The sequence below is a fragment of the Vombatus ursinus genome, unplaced genomic scaffold (genome assembly GCF_900497805.2).
Source record: "Vombatus ursinus unplaced genomic scaffold, bare-nosed wombat genome assembly UNPS02014794.1, whole genome shotgun sequence".
NCBI lineage: Eukaryota > Metazoa > Chordata > Mammalia > Diprotodontia > Vombatidae > Vombatus > Vombatus ursinus.
In genome coordinates this window covers 16224193-16236971 of record NW_020954572.1, presented here as the reverse complement: position 1 = coordinate 16236971, position 12779 = coordinate 16224193, and the positions used below count along the sequence as shown (strand labels likewise).

General features: G+C 41.3%; 1 protein-coding gene across 2 annotated transcripts in view; it reads left to right on the top strand.

Annotated features, from left to right (window-relative positions):
• The first annotated feature begins 9489 nt into the window (after positions 1-9489).
• The window catches only part of SQOR (sulfide quinone oxidoreductase), a 58710-nt gene continuing 55420 nt past the window's right edge, over positions 9490-12779 (top strand). The window contains exon 1 of one of the 2 annotated variants that reach the window (XM_027870035.1): positions 9490-9608. The gene's annotated coding sequence lies outside the window, so the exon portion shown is untranslated. The remainder of the gene's footprint in view (positions 9609-12779) is intronic. The other variant, XM_027870034.1, reaches the window with a different exon arrangement.

Below are 12779 nucleotides of genomic sequence, written 5' to 3'. Positions count from 1 at the left end.
TACATGAGTTAATTCATTTAATTAGCAATATTAAAATAGATGATGAGTTATACATATGGCGAGGTACTTAACGGCCTAATTTTTTGCATTTTAATAACTTAAAAGTAGCAAGTTGAAAAGCTGATATATAAGTAACCAACCATTTTTAGGTTAGGTTGTAAATTAAAAAAATTCAGTTATTTAGTAATTAAAACATAGCTTACAGATTTAGCTTTTTCAAAATTTTATATAGCTCTTGAAGTGTATATAAGAATATAAGTGTATAAGAAATTGAAAGTTACTAACAGAAATTCATTTGGTACTGTATTGAGCACAAAACCAATAAAGAAGCAATGAATGGCTTGGTCCTTAGGATCTTTCCATATTCTACTTTAAAAAGAAATCACTGCCTTTATTTTGAAACTATATTATGTATGTATTGAGGATTATTTTGCTTTAACTTGTGCAATTTTAAAAATATTGACTTTGTAGCTGGTCTCATTTAGTTTATACGGACATTGAATGTAATTCAAATTGTGCAGGTACTGAGATTTTTCTGGTAAATGTTGTCAAAAGTTATTCTAGGTGTACTGTATATTCCTTCATACATTAGTCTGGTTTTTGAGCTTGTAAAACAAGGAATATTTTTTACATGTTTAATAAAAAGTGGCTTATGATGAAATTTTATGATGTACTATTTGTTAAGTACACTTTGACCCAGCAGTTCTGACAAACTATAGTTGCTCAGACATTATCTAATTCTCATGTCCATACCACTCCCTGCTTTTCTCCCCTTACTTAGCTTTTTCCGTTCCTCAGTCTTTTAAGTATATACAAGTTTTACATAACTATTCACAAGTTATTTTTCAAGAGGGTCATAGGGTATTCTGTGAAACAAAATGATTTTGGTTCCACCAAAAGGTTCTGCAGTGTTTGGGGACTTTTACTTACGTTAAGAATAGCTGCTGCATGGCCTAAAACCCTGACCAAGGAACCACTTGAGTGAAGTCTTGGAGTTGTGGTAACAATGATGGATTCTTACCTTGTTCTGCACAACTTGATGGCAAATATAATCAGTCTGATGAATTTGTGATATGTTACCCATCACCTCAGACCATAAATATATCCACAGTATATTTCAGGAAGCCTGTTTAGAACAGGCTTGTTCTTGGGTTCAGGAACCCAAGTTCAGAAATGTAGCAAAGGCTGGAATTGATTGAACACACATGTATAGGGGTTCACCATAATCCTAGACATGAATTTTACCAGCCAATGGGAAGAGATATGCAAATGATCAGCAGTGATGAGGTAAGCTTTTGGTATCATAATCAAATATTTATTGAGCTGCTGGTATGTCCAAGACACTGTGCTATATATATAGTCTTGGGGGTGGGGGGAATACAAAAAGTATAAGATGATATAAGAACTGGAGGTTCCTGTTCTCCCCAAACTTAAATCTATTTGAGGAGACTTGAAATGTATATGTGAAAAAATAACTACGATGTAAGTACCAAATGAGTGGTATTATAATTATAAAAGTTACAATTCTATGTGTTAATTTGGACATGTCTTAGGAAATGCTATTATGGTCAGATCAGTGCTCCCAGGCCACCTCTGCCCTATCACTTTAGCAAGTGGCAAAATGAGCCCTTTGTGTTATTTTTTGTAACCTTTTGTGTTATTTTTTGGTGTGATAGCATTTTCTGAGATCCAGGGACTAAAACAGATCCTAATGGCTCTGAAGGAACTACTCTCCAACTGAGATCAAGAATGCTGGATTTGAGTTAGAAGCCATATGTGCAATTTACATTATAATGTCCATCAACTTTAGGCAAAATAAATAGCTTAACAGCGATGCTGATGGGATGGGGAGGCCATGGAGCAATCCCAATAGGTCACTTTTGGAGACTTTTGAATATGGGATGGCAGTAGGAACGACTCTATCCTTCAATCCAGTGCTTGGGAATAGGCTCATTACAAACTATGTAAATACGGTATGACAGTGGCTTATCAGACTTATAATAGGTGACTTTTGCTACCATCTGCTGACTATCTAGTATCTCTGCTGTACTTGTTATATTTGTAATTTGTAGTTTGTTCTATTAGAACTGGGCACAGTGGCATTTTCATCATTCAGCAGATTTTCTTTGTGGTCTGAACTTTAAAAACAACCCCCCAACCCACATCTTGTTTGGAATTATTTATCTTGAAGAGTATGGAAAAGTTTTTACCTTTTTTTTTTCTTTTTTTTGGCTAGGCAATAGGGTTAAGTGACTTGCCCAGGGTCACGTAGGGGAAAGGTTTTTAAAGCAATCTCATGTCTGAATTTGAACTTTTCTGTTTGATGTGCTAGAATTGAAGTTCTTTTCATAAGCTTTCTTGTTAGCTGTCAATTCATTCCTCTAGTATTAATAAAATCTTCCCCTATACTTGGGCTACTTTTAATCTACCTTCTTCACGGCTATCTTGAACTGCCCCAAATGGGCAGTTGACTAGAACTGAACGGTTGACTCTCTAGAAATGACTGGAGTAAAAATATCCCAGAACTTACCAATGACTTGACTTGCCCTCAGGCCTGGTTTTACTTGGAGATGTATACTTAGCTTTGTTCCAAGTCTCAGTTATTGTTAGGTCACTAGTTCCAAAGTCACATCCATTTCTAGACTTGCCCCATACCTGATCTCCAGGGTTGAGCCACCATCATAATCTACTTCTCCATCCTGGACTGTGACTTTCAAATAATAGGTTATGATACTTCTCTGATATAGCACTCTGTATGCACTGTAACCAGAGCCAGACAGGGACTCTGTCCCTTCCTCAATGTGGTTCCTGCAAATTCTTTTTGCAGGGAGCTGAAATCAAGTAAGCCTAGCTATTTTATTATGAGAGGTTTTAATTTTAGCCAAGAGGCTTGATTGTCATTTCAGAAAATGACAAAATTCCAAACTCAGTTTTTGGTGTTGATTTCTAGAGATCTCCCTTACTTTTGCCTGGGATTGTAAACCAAAGAGCGAGTATAATAATGATGCTGATAGCTATCATTATATAGTGCTTTTTATGCTACAAATGCAATTTACACACATCTGGTCCTCACAACAACCCTACTAGGCAGATTTGGACCAGCCAAATCCCTATACTGATTGATATGAAGAGCTCATGTTGAGAAACTTAACTAGCAGAGCAGATCAGCACCTCATCTACAAATTGAAGCCTTGTAGAATTGTATGGGTCACTGAGAGGTTAAGAGACTGCTGCCCAGTGCCACATAGTCAGTATATGACAAAGGCAGGATTTGAATTCTGGTCTTCCTGGCTTGGAGGCTAGTTTTGTTTTTCTTTTTGAGGCAATCTGGGTTAAGTGACTTGCCCAGGGTCACACAACTATTAAGTGTCTGAAGCTGGATTTGAACTCAGTGCTCTATCCACTTTGCCACCTAGCTGCCCCCCTGAGACTAGTTTCCTATCCACTACGCCATACTAGATGATACAAGCAGCATCCTTAATTTACAGAGGAGGTAACTGATTTAAAATGTCATGACAAAGTCATCCAGCCATTGAGTGGCAGAGGGGATTGAACCTAGTTCTTCCAAATCCACTAATCTTATCAATCAACCATTCTGGGAGCCATAACGGTTACCTTTGAGCCTTAGAGACTGATCATCGTAACTTTTCCCCTCTAGTCTTCACTAGATTTTTTTCAAGGGGATGTTAGCACAGTTGTGGTGCTTTAAGAACCAGAGAATCATTAAACTCATTTTGCTAGAATACAGAGGAAGCCATACTATGTTGGGCTGTTTCATCAAAAAAAGAACAGTTTTATGTACTATCAGACATTAAAGATATTAATGAAGATGACTAATTACATAGCATAATATGCCGACATCATAAAGGGCTAAGTTATGCAATACAGACTATTGGAGAATAGGATCGCATACAAACGTTGTATTTTCAGATAAAAAGAGCCAAGTAGATTTTAATGTTGTACTGCCATCTAGCGCCGTTGTGTGGTACCTCTCTGAGGCTCTAATTTAGAGTATGCTCCTCGTCTTCTTCTCTTCATGACCTTTAAAAATACAGTGGATAGGCCACTTCGCCACCTAGCTGTCCCTAAGAGCTAGGATTTGAACTCATGTTCTCTTCAAATCCAAGGCCCATAGATGAGAGGTGGGGAAGGGAAAATCTTAGGACTAAGGTTTCAAAACATTTGAAATCATAATACAATTTGATCACTGTATTTTTAAAAATTAGTCTAGTGTTTCCCAGAACTATCAAAACCAAATAGCATTCTGAAAATAGAAGTGTCCAATAAAGAGAAATTTAAAATTCAACTCACCCAAGGACAACATCGATTTCAAAACCAAAGATTAGGAAAAAAATTAATCAAGCTGCCAGAATTAGAGGCTGATTTTGCAACCCCAACTCTGTTGTATTTATTTCAGTTATGCTAGGAATCATTCGTGACAGGTCAGACTAACCCAGAGGGCGACTCTGAGATTTGCTCTGAACGTAGCCTGTAGGGTGACGTATACTTTTTGAACTATTGGACTGTGGAGGATGGGAAGAGAAGAGGAGAAGAGAGGAGCAGTGGTTGCTGTCCCTGGAAGTCCTTCCTAGTAGCCTGATATTGGAGAAACTGTAGCTTTGTGGAGGTAGCTGAAGTCTGCTCGCAAGATCCTTTACTGGGTAAAACTCTTAAGCCAATAAGCATTTACAGTTATCCCTTACACGTTGTGACTTTCCCCATCGAGGTTGCAATATGTTGTGGGTCGGCATAAGAAATTAAATGGGGATTCTTGGGGAGTTTTACGGAATTTGCAGATGACATGAGCAGGCTAGCAGACGACACAGAAAAAGTTCTTTTTCATATAGTAATTTTTATTTAACATTGACCTATGACCAAATACTTAACCCAAATTTTACAGTAGGGTACTATAAATACCCCACGAAAAAAAAAGAAAAAATTCAGACTTCTCTGGTACAAAGGGAGGGCCAAAAAATTTTGCATGGTTTTTCCAGATCATGGGGGTGCCATACATTTTGGTTATACTTTAGATATAACCTTTAAAAGCAAGAGCAGACACAAAAATGATGAGAACCAAAATTGAAAGGAGCCTCACAAATTAGATTCTGTTACTTTCTTTTTTTGCTTAGGCAATCGGGGTTAAGTGACTTGCCCAGGGTCACATAGCTAATAAGTGTCATGTGTCTGAGACTGGATTTGAACTCACATCCTCCTGTTACTTGCAGGGGGCAGCTAGGTGGATAGAACAGCAGGCCTAGGGTCAAGAAGACCCAAGTTCAAATTCAGCCTTAGACACAAATTGTGTGATCCTGGGCAAGTCACTTAATCCTGTTTGCCTCAATTTCCTCATCTGCAAAATGAGCTGGAGAAGGAAATGACAAACCACTCCAGTATCTTTGCCAAGAAAATCCCAAATGGGATCAGGAAGAGTCAGACACAACTGAAAAATGACTAAACAGCGCCACCACCTAGAGGGAAAGTCTATGGATCTTTGAAGCTTTTCTATGGAACTATGAAACAGTCCATAGGTCCTGAGATGGCTGAGGCTGGAGGCAGTGGTAGACCAGCGAGGAACCAACTTGGAGTTTCAGAATGAGAACCAACAGTAGTGATCTGTCCCTATCAGTGACAGGAGGAGTTCCTGGACCACATTGAGTTCTCTGAGACTCTTGCAAAGGAGAGGACTAGTTCCTGGATGCCAAGTATAAGGGTTATAAGGTTAAGCAGGAGCTAAGGATTATCAAGAAACAGCCATGAGATGAAGAACCAAAGTCAGACTTTGCTCGTGCTTTCTTTTTGTAGGGTAACTCAACCCTAGAGTACTGTTACTACTGTTATCACTACTACTCCTGCTGCTGGCATTTATATAGCTCTTTAAAATTTGCAAAGTGCTTTAAAAATGTCTCATTTGATCCTCACAACTCTGAGAGGTCTCCCTGTCTTATAGATGATGAAACTGAGGCAAAGGTTAAATGACTTGTCGAGGGTCATATAGCTAGTATGCATCAGAGGCTGGATTTGAATTCAAGTTTTCCTGACTCCAGGCCCAGCACTTTATCCATTGTGGTATAGCTCCTCAGGAAAGCTGAGGCCTATTTGGAGAAAGAAAGCAAGGAATACATTGAATGTTCATGGGCTTGGGTTGTTACTCCTTTCTGTTTTGAGGTTTTGGTGGGTTTGATAAAGCCTGACCTATTTTGATACATTGTCAGCCTGAGTGCGTGAATGGGAGCAGAAAGTCTTTTTGTCCTTTTCTGGAGATATGGAGTATTTTGGAGTGGGGTACTTAGAACTGGGGGAATCAGAAGAGGTGGTTTTTTTTTTTGAAGGATGTAGCATTTGAGCTGAGCCTTCCTTGAAGGGAGTTGCAAGGGGTTCCAAGAGTTACAGATAAGGAGAGTGAGCATCCTAGATTAAGAGGTGGGGATGGGACAGAGATAGAGAAGGAATATCACATCTAGAGAAAAACAGATAGGCCAGTTTGGCTTCAGGGAAGTGTACATAGTGCATGGGGGACAGTGGTGTGTACTTGGCCTGCACAGATGGATTGTAGGCTAATTACAAAGGGATTTAACTGCCAGAAAGAATTCACTTTATCCTAAAGGCAATAGGGAGCCCCTGAAGCTTCTAGAGCAGAGGAGTGACTGGCGCTCCCAGGGACTTGGCATCATGACACTGCATCCCTGGCCATCCTTTCCACTACTGCTGAATCTTCTCTTCTAGCTCCTGGACTCAATGGTCCTGGAACCATAGTCTGATTACCGCTTACCATCCATTGCTGTTTCCACATTCTCCCTCTCTTTAACTTCTACTCATCAACTTCTCATTTAGATTCATGCTAGCAAATTTATCCCTCAATTCAGATCCTAGTGGTAATTACATGCCAATCCCCATAACATTCTCCTTTCTCAGTGTGTTCAGTACTTGGCTAACAGTATTCATCCCTAACCTTATTATTGCCTTTAGACTAAGAGACTTCAACACGTCATATCAGTGTTCTTTCAAACACCCTAACCTCTCAGTTTACTAATCTATTAAACTCCCAGGATTTACTTCTCTGCTGTACCTATAGACTATGGACAGGAGATGGTCACAATCTTGACTTTATCGTTACCCTTTAGTGTTCTGGTTTCCATGATGAAGAACTCCTTTTATGTCCTCACAATCCCCTTTCATTCCATCTTTCTCTGTGCCTCTCTCCTCCTAAACTTATTCTTTACCCTCACCTTAACTGACATCTAATTCTCATTGGCTCAGTACTTTTTCAGGTCTCTAGGAAATCTTCCTTCCTATCCTTTAGTACTTTCTAAATACTAAGGTATTTGGAACTTATCCCTTTCCAGTCTTAATTCTTTAGTCAACAAGTCCCTGCTTCTCTACTCTCTAATCTCTGGCCTTCTTCCTTGTCACACCCCAATGCTGAATTGTTCTCACCATTCCTTTGCCTGTTACCTACTCATGGGGGAAGAGGGAAAGGGAATTAAGAATTTATATAGTGCCTACTATGTGCCAGGCACCTTGCTAAGTGCTTTACAAATATTAATTTCATTTATAGCCCACAATAACTCTTCAAAGTAAGTGCTGTTATTATCCTCATTTTACAGTTGAGGATACTGGGGCACACATCGGCCTGCCTTGTCAAGTCACTTGACTTCCTGTAGTAACACAGCTAGAGAGTGTTTGAGGCCTGATTTCAATCCAAGTCCAACCCCCTATTTCACATGCTTCTGTTTTCATCTGGAGAAAGTCACTTAACTCTGCTGTGTTGGAGTACAAATTTTTATTATCTCAATTCAACTGCCCTCACTGCAGCTGGTGGGGTGGAGGGTATGCCTTTTACTCCTCTTTAATTGATTTTCTTTTCCACTTGCCACAACAGCTATTCTAAGCCTTTTCTCTCCTACAGCTTTTTCCATTGTATTTCCCCTCCCCCCCCATATTTTCATCTGAAGACCATTCATAGTTAGGTGTCCCTTTTCCTTCCTGTCTCCTTGTCTCACAACCCTTGATATCACCCCCCCCAGTATTATCTTCTTTTATTTAGTCTTGTCTTGTATTCTTCTCCCCTAGCAAACCACTCTATTGGTACTTTGATTCCATCCCCACCACTCTTCTCTAATAGATTGCCCCCTATTCACTCCCTCCTACTAATTATCTCCAGTGTATCTCTTGATACCTTCCCAGTTGCCTCCAAACAACCCCCATGAGAGCTGATAGGGAGAGAAAGGGAGAGAGGAAGGAGGTGGGAGAGAGAGAGGGAAAAGAGAGCGAGGGAGAGGGAGAGAGAGACACAGAAAGAGAGAGAGAGAGAGAGAGACAGAGACAGAGACAGAAAGAGAGAGAGAGCCCAGGACAGAACCCTGGTATTACCCACACATAAAGGGTGGAACATGGATGATAAACCCTCAAAGAAAACACAGAAAGACTGCTGACAGATAGTAAGGGAACCGTGACAAAACAGTATCATGAATACTTAAAGAAAGGATCCAGAAAGAGGGGCTTGTAGTCAATAATGTCAAATGTCTCAGGTCAACAAGGCTGACAGTGGAGAAGTCAATGGATTTAGCAATAGAGAGATCATTAGTAACCACGGAGAGAGAAGTTTCAGTGGAATGATGAGGATGGAAGTCAGACTGAAAGCAGAGGCAAGAAGTGGAAACAGCTTTTTCTAGGATTTTGCCTGTAAAAAGATGAAGAGCTGTTCAGTGATAGCTGGGGGCAAGGGGATACTGTAGGATCAAGTGAAGGTTTTTGGTTTTAATGGAGGATGTTGGTAGGCAGTAGAGAAAGAATCAGGGAATAAGCAGGAACATAGTTGATTCCTGCCCACAACCTCACCTCCCCTGCTTATCAAAAACCACTATTATTAAAAAAAACCCAAAAACAAATCTGCTCAAAACAAAAATAACGAAAACCTGTTACAGAATCTCTAAAGCAACCAATCACTGGACGATTAAGCACCTACCAAGTATCAGGCACTGTGCTAAGCTCTAGGGATACAAAAAGAGGCATCAGGTGGGCCACGGCGTTGGGTAGGACATCAATAGCGTTGTCTGCAAACGAAAAAGCGCTAAGACCTCTGAGTGGTTTGTTCACTCGCTTTCCACTTTTACTGAGTTTTGGTTTCATGTCTGAGTCTTGTCACCATTACTCAATACCATAGCCTTCTTTCTTCTCTTAGCAATTTGGGTCCTACTCCTAGGGAAGGAGAGGGCCAGTGTGTGTTTCCAGGAGGCTGTGGCTTTGGAGGTCACACACTGCAGGCTGAGACCTTGGGCTCACTCGGACCCTCAGTTAAGAAGGTATTTGTCTTTAGGGTCATCCCGATGACCCATTAGCGCCCCGGGGGTTTGAGTGCTGCGGTCCAGCGTCGGTAAGAACTTTTAGGGTGAGGTGGCGTGGCTCAGAGCTAGGATCTTTCCTCCCAGCCCCCGCCCCCACTAGAGGCTGGGCTAGGCTGGGCTGGGCTGAGCAGGGCAGGACTGGATTGTGTAGGGATTGACGTCGGGTTTTGGCAGACGGACAGGCGGGGCTCGGTGCTCGATGCAGCCCTGGCCCTGACAAGGCGACACCCTGTTGCTCTGTAAACTACCTACCTTTCTCCCCTGGTAAGATGGACTGGGTCGGCGACCGCTAACTCGGAGGGAAATTTGGCAGGGCGATTCTACACTCTCCTGGGAGACGGATCTCATCCCTTCGGGCTGGGCTGTCAGTCCAACTCCGCCCCCTTCCCACTAGAGTCAAAACCCTGGGGATTCGAACTATGTTATTATTTCCCCTCTGAGGGGTCACCCAGTGTGGCTGGGCGGGAGCTTGGGACAGAGGAGCAGGTATTTCACTTAGGTACCGGTTAAACTTGATTTCTTTTCTCCAGAGTGCTTAGCTATTTCTGGTCTCTTATCTTTACCCTTCTTTGGGGAGCTTCTGACCTGGGCAGAGAGCTGAGAATAGGGATTTGGGCTGGAGCATTTATGCTTTTCTGTTGTGGTTTGCATTTACAAGTTTTCTGTGCCGGCTTTAAGTTTTAAACAGGCAGAGGGCAAGGACCGTGTTCCTCAGGCTCAGTAGTATTAATTACACAAACCATAAGAAGCGCAAGACTTCTCCCTGATAATCTAGAGGTCTGAATGCTGTAATGTAAGAGTCAAGAGTTCTGGAGTTCCAACAGGGTAGAGTTGCAGACTCACAGAACAGTGTGTAGGTAGCAGCTGGGAAAAATAGCAGCCTGTGTATGTATGTGTGTGTGTATGAATGTATGTGGGGGGCGCGTGGGGGTAAGGGTTGGGTCAGCTGCATCTTGATGTAGTGGAGAGAGCTTTGGATTTGGAGGTAGAAAGACTTGAATGCGTCAAATACTTCCCAGTCTTGTGACTTCGAGCAAGACACCTAACTTCCCCCAGCCTCAGTTTTCTCCATCAGTAAAACGTGGATGATAATAGCATCTGCCTCATTAGGTCCTTGCAAAGAGAGATAAATGAGTTAATATACATAAAACATCTTGCAAGTCTGAAAATGCTGTATAAATAAATGTTAACTGTTATTTTTGAAAATACAAGGAGCATAGCTAGGTACTGGAAAGATAGAATTAGCAACTTTTTGGACTCTTTCCTGTTTGCCCTCCATATTGGTTGCCTAATTTGAGATTGGCCATCCCTGAATGAGTGAAAGGTGATCTTGGCTGTACTCTGGTAGCAAGAGACAGCTCATGGATGGAGTCAGTAGGGAAATGCTTTCGAATTCTATACTCTTCCTCCATGATCAAGAGCAAATCATTCAACCTCTTTGCCCCTCGTTCTTTATATGTAAAATGAGCATAATATCTATAGTGGGTTTATGGTGTGTTCATTTGTTTCAGTTATGTCTGACTCTTCATGACTCACTTTTTTTTTTTTGAGGCAATCAGGGTCAAGTGACTTGCCCAAGGTCACACAGCTAGTAAACGTCTGAGGCTAGCTTTGAACTTGGGAAGAAGATGAGTCTTCTTGACTCCAGGCCTGGGCACCACTGCAATACCCAGCTGCCACAATGTTTTGTAACCTAAAAAAAAAAAATCTAAATCTGATTACAGTGGAGTAAGTATCTTCTGGTAAGAAAATTCCCTCTATCAATACAGTTCAACAACTGTTCTGAAACTTAAAGTCTTTTAAAGAAATTTATCCCCCCCCCATTACATGTTAAAACAATTTTTAAAATAAAGTTTTGAGTTCCAGAAGGTTCAGAACACTAAGAGGTTCACTGATTTGCTCAGGATTGCGCAGTCAGTAAGCGGCAGAGGTCTGACAGAATTCTCCAGTTCATCTAGCCCTAGAGGGCTTATATTTCAAATATAACTAACCGTTCCCACCAACTGAGCAGAAACTTTTAGATCCAGCAGTTGATCTTATTGAGCAATCTATACCTCTTTCCTTTTTTCACTCTAAATAACTCTAAATAGAGAAAAGAACCAGTTGGAAGCATTTGTGTTTTTAGAGGGAATGGTTGCTTTTAACTGCTTAAAAGCAAAACAAAACAAAGCTGAAAAGATTAGTGGCTTAGGAACTGACAGCTTTAATTTTGTGTTGCTTTTTTTTGGGGGGGGCAGGGAGGATCTCTTGAGAGGCAGAATGTAGTGGGGTGGATTTAAGATCTATCTTGAAGCCAGGAAGACCTCTATTCAAATCTTGTCTCTGTCATGTATTGACTGTGTGATCCTGGGCAAGTCATTTAACTTCCCAGTGTCCTTGGCAACTCTTCTCATAATATAAATGAAGCTGATGACCTGAATTGGCAGAGGAAGTTTCATCACCCAGTGGCACCCTGTGCCATAAAATCACAGGATCAATCCCTTTCTATAGTCCTAACAAATGTTTAAATAGAAGTGGAAGTCCAGAGGGCTACAGCTGAGCTGGTCACATGTGGGATGATCTAGAGAGTCTGACTGGGGGGAAAAAAACGTGTTGATAGAAAACCCACATTCCATGCTAGGACTATTTCCCGCTTCTATCTTGTGTTTTTAAGCTAGTTAATCCTGTGAGTTATAACACAGGAAGTGGCTTCTAAGGCATGAGGCCAGGCTCATGACACAGGGTTCTGGTGTCCATGGTGTTTTGTCATCCCCTTCCCTTTTTCAATGAACTCTTTTTAATCCCAAATCTCTTTCCTCCCCATAAACTCCTTCAGGTAGCAATAGAAGTGGGACTGGGCTGCGGATGGAAATGAAACCAGGGTTCTCTCTGCTATTCTTTATTTTTCTCCTTTTAAGTTCATTGGGCTCTAAAGCTTGTATAGTCCAAGGAATGTTGGCAGAGAGACAGGAGAGAAAGCATTTGGGAAGAAGAAAAAATAAGAGTGCCGTTAGCACCTCCTGTAGTGGCGAAATTTGCAAAAGTGGCCTAAAGTGGGGGAAAGGAAATGGAGAAAGAGATCATTGCTCGAGATAAGAAGTATCCACAATGTGTAGAGCACCGGCCCTGAAGTCAGGAGGATCTGAGTTCAAATATGGCCTCAGACCAAACACTTGACACTTACTAGCTGTGTGACCCTGGGCAAGTCACTTAACCCCAATTGCCTAAAAAAAGAAAAGGTATCCGGAGGTGATTCTCAAATGAGAGGTTCTCATTTATTTCACACCAATAGACAAGTGTTTATTAAATGTTTTCTACGTGCCAAGCAAGGGCAGCTAAGTGGTGCAGTGTATAGATTGCCAGGCCTGGAGTCAGGAAGACTTTTCAGTAAGAAGCTTGTGTTCTTGGTTGTTTGTTGTTTAGCCACGTCTGACTCTTCATGACCTTTCTTGGCAA